This window comes from Castanea sativa, chromosome 11 (genome assembly GCF_040712315.1).
Source record: "Castanea sativa cultivar Marrone di Chiusa Pesio chromosome 11, ASM4071231v1".
Taxonomy (NCBI): domain Eukaryota; kingdom Viridiplantae; phylum Streptophyta; class Magnoliopsida; order Fagales; family Fagaceae; genus Castanea; species Castanea sativa.
In genome coordinates, this window is record NC_134023.1 from 45,032,463 (window position 1) to 45,036,529 (window position 4,067).

At 35.2% G+C, this 4,067-nt stretch overlaps 1 long non-coding RNA gene across 1 annotated transcript; it reads right to left on the bottom strand.

The window, feature by feature from the left end:
* Positions 1-1,041: 1,041 nt before the first annotated feature.
* On the bottom strand, positions 1,042-3,661 carry LOC142615574 (uncharacterized). Its single transcript, XR_012840789.1, has 4 exons — positions 3,322-3,661; positions 2,101-2,179; positions 1,314-1,536; positions 1,042-1,230 (listed from the first exon to the last, which is right to left on the bottom strand). It is a non-coding gene; the product is annotated as an uncharacterized LOC142615574 (long non-coding RNA).
* Between the last annotated feature and the right edge of the window lie 406 nt (positions 3,662-4,067).

Genomic DNA, 4,067 nt, shown 5'->3' on the forward strand with positions numbered 1-4,067 from the left:
AAACACTAATTATCAACCAATCACAAAATTATTTAATTAATTTTAATTGCTTGACTAATCAGAATTAATTTAAATTAATCGTGTGTGGTTGACTCTTCCTAGACACAATGCATACGGATCGTAGAAACTTGATCGTGCGATATCTTTCGATCCGATGGTCCGATTTGAAAACCGGAAACACCGTTGCGACCATTAGAATCTCAAGGTCATTTTCATGATATGTAATGAATGACATGATGCATATAATGCAAAGACAAAATGATGTATGTAATGCAAGAAGAGAATGATGCATGTGATGATTTTTTTTTTTGTTCATGGATGGTCATTCAAGTCATTCTCTTTGATTAAATCATGGGTGCAAAATCGAGTGTCTACATAGGGAAAATTGGATGTTAAGTCACAGCTACAACTACCAGTATATACTTAACACCACAACTATTACTACTACAATAAAAAGAGTACCTAATAGTTCCATACCCACCAAAAAGAGTACCCAATGTTAAGCATAGTTTCTGCCCAAAAAAAAAAAAGCAATAGCAACATAGAGAAACAGACCCTACAACATTATTTTGCTTCAACCCCTTCAATACAATCCCCTTTCCTTCAAAGGAGATTAGGCCTTTTTCATATTGTTTCTGCAACCATATCAACTGGAAAGACTTATCATGCCTATTTGCTGCAAACATGTGCATCGCATTTTCATTTTCCATGAAAAAGAATGTGCTGAACATATGGAGGTGATCACTGGATTGCACCCCAGGAAGACTCAAAACCATGTCCATAACTGCTTGAACCTTAATAGTTGTTGCGGAAGTAAATGGTGCAGGACTACTTACACTTTTACTTTCCTTGATGACATCTATCATGCTTTTCAAAGAGTTGGACAATTCTTGCGCAAATGAACGCTTTTTACCACGCCTCTTGTGAATTCCTATGAAGAGTTGGACATTTCTTGCCAAGCCTTATCCCTTATTCATTTTCGATTCTACTCTTGATAATAATGGGCATTCAACATCCATTGGGTCAACATCCATAGGGGACTGACATTGGGGATCAACAAATTCTTTGCTGTCAAAGGAGTCCCCAGAACCTTCGCTGCTTTCCTTTGGTATTTGACTACTTGGGGTCCATGCATTTTTTTCCCTTTGATATTGTGCCCTCAAACATGATTTCCATGGAAGCAGCATTTGGCAAACCCTTTTTACAAAACGGTTTTGCTTTGGGACATTCCTACATGTTTACAAACAATAGTTATGGTATATTTCTTAGATGAAAAAAAGTGAGGTTGTCAACATTCTCAAAAGTAAACTAACCTTAAGCTTTCTTTCCCACCGTTCATCACTTGCATCAATCTTCCCAATGTTAGGATCATAACCTAACCCAGTCTCATGCTCAAAAAGCCGCTTCCATACCTTGCATTGGCCTCTCAGATGATCCCATTTGTTTTTAACTTGCAGGTGAGTCACCACTTTGTTCATTTCACTCAACTGCATTGTCACTTCATCATACCCTTCCTTTTTCAAACATCCTCCACTCCTATTATGAGCAAGTAAATATATGTCGATCTATTTCATGGTAACTAAAGAAGCAAGTAAATATACATAAACAAAGTAATTCTAGGAAAAGCTTATGAGCTTTGTCCAACCAAAGCCAACACCAACTATGCTTTGAATTAAATCTATTACTAAAAGCTTATATCAACATAGTTATTAAATTTGACCTGGCCCCAGCCAGTTTGGCCAATAATTCAGTGAACCAATACCTAAGTGGATTTCCAAAATATAGAAGGACCATAAGATAATTGCTTACAAAATATTTCAAAATGCAGGACATCGACTAGTCATACTTAGTTACAATCACAACAAATTTTTGTCAATGCCATGCTAGTACCATTTGACAAACAGGGTATAATTAACAAAATATAGTTAGGAAAAGACAAGGGAGAGGGAAAAAATGTATAAAACAAGGGAAATGTCCAAAAGAAGGAAATGCAAGGATGACAAAGCCAAGTCGTGAGAAACAGAAAATCTTCTCATGTGAAACATTGAAACAGGTAAGCTAAGGAAGCGCCCAAAAACTAAAAAGGAAAGCTGCACTTACTTTTGTGTTCCGACACCCACAACCTTCACTAAAGTTTATCTTCAAGGATATTTTAAATTGTCTTGTACTAATTAATTTCCTGTATATAAATAGTCACATCAATTACTTATCAAAAAAAAATAGTCACATGAAGCAAATATTAAAATTACATAAGAGTTACATTAAATGGTAAACTAGGCAGTTTCAATGCAGAGTAGCAGCACCATAATCTACAAACCTTAGCCATTGATTGTGCAGAAGCAGTGAAATTTTTTGTTTCAAAGCTTTTGGCAAGCAAAATGATATAAGTCAGGACAAGCTTACCTTAGTCTTTCAAGCAACTATCATTAGATAATTATTCTTTCTAAACAACACATCCAAGTCTTAAATTGGAATACAGGATCTCACTTCTTTAATTAGGGGGGAAAAGAAAAGAAAGCTCATCTCCATTTCAATGAATATTTTAGAAGTTCTCCCTTCTTTTTATTAATATTATCATTCCTCATATTTTGCACAGTAGTATTGAGGATGTAGTAAAAGTTCTTTCCAAGCTATACATGTCAACCATTTTTTTTCTTATTTTAAGATTCAGAGGTCCAACTTGCTCAAGTTTCTGGTTCTAAGCTAACAAATGGTATTATTCTAACCCTATGTTTTATAAAAGATATTTCAGAACATTGAAGAAGCGTTCTGAAAATTGAAGAAGGTGACCCTCCTTTCCTGTCTACCATGTCTACACCAAAACAATTTTAAAAAGGCCAAGAGAAAAAAATTTTAAATTATTATTATTCAACATTTCAATACCTGTGGTTGAACTTTTGAAATGAAAAATCAGACTTGTCTAATGCTGTTTTAGTTCATTTCCCTACCAATGTGAAATTTTTGTAACAATGGTTGAATATGAAGAAGTTGAAACTTTACGTCTGAATAAGAGAGAAAATTTCACCATGTGCTAGCAATTGCTTCAACAGATGTATCTTATTTCCATAGATAGCCCGTAGAGGCATTTCAACAAATAGTTAATTGCATTTCAATTAGAGCCACTTCAAAGACAGGAAGAATCCCACAAAATTAAATGAAATACAGAGGAACCCACGGATAAGTCACACAAAAATATAAAACCCACAAACAAATTCACACAATTCCATTGAAATTTTGTTCATGCAAAATTCAACCACACCCAACAAAAAGGGAAAACACACCGACACATTAGAAAACTCAAAAAATTTAAAGACAACTCACAGTGGTCTGACATCGGCATCTCTCCCTCACAGCGGGGGCATCAGCTTTGTGGTGGATAGACTCTCGCAGCCAAGAAAATCACAGTGACAAAGGCTATTCCAGAGAGGTTGTATCACTTTGTTCGAATAAAGGTTGTTTCAAAGAGTTTGTGTATCAGATGCTTCACATAAATTGGGGCAGTTGGTGGTAGATGTAAAATTTAAGAGCTTGAAGACGAAGTTGGGGTATTGATGAGGAAGAAGTTGGGGGCATTGATGAGGAGGTTGGGACATTGATGAGGAAGAAGAAGAGAGATCTTCTTGCAAGATACAGTTGAAGAGAAAGCAGAGATTCAAAAAATGACCGTTGTTAAACGCATCGTTTTGTCAAAAATACTCTACGTTTTTTTCTTTCAGCCATAGGCCCATAAACGGTGAAAAGGGACCCACAAAATTAAGCAAAATGTAGAAACGCAGCCAACTTTTAGCATGTCAAATGCACGCTTAATGTTTTTAATAGAAACGTTTAAGGTTTAAATAATATCTCTCCTACTATCATGCACAATTGGCGTGATGGTTAATTCACAAGTAAAAAATTCTTATGTGGTGGAGGGGGGTTAAGGTCGGAATTCAAGTCTTCAAAAAGGAGTTTCATACACACACATATATATATATATACTTAAATTAGACTAAAGTAGATCTATCTTGTGTGTGTGTGTATATATATATATCATCTCCCTTATTATTATAGTAACTATTTAACTATAA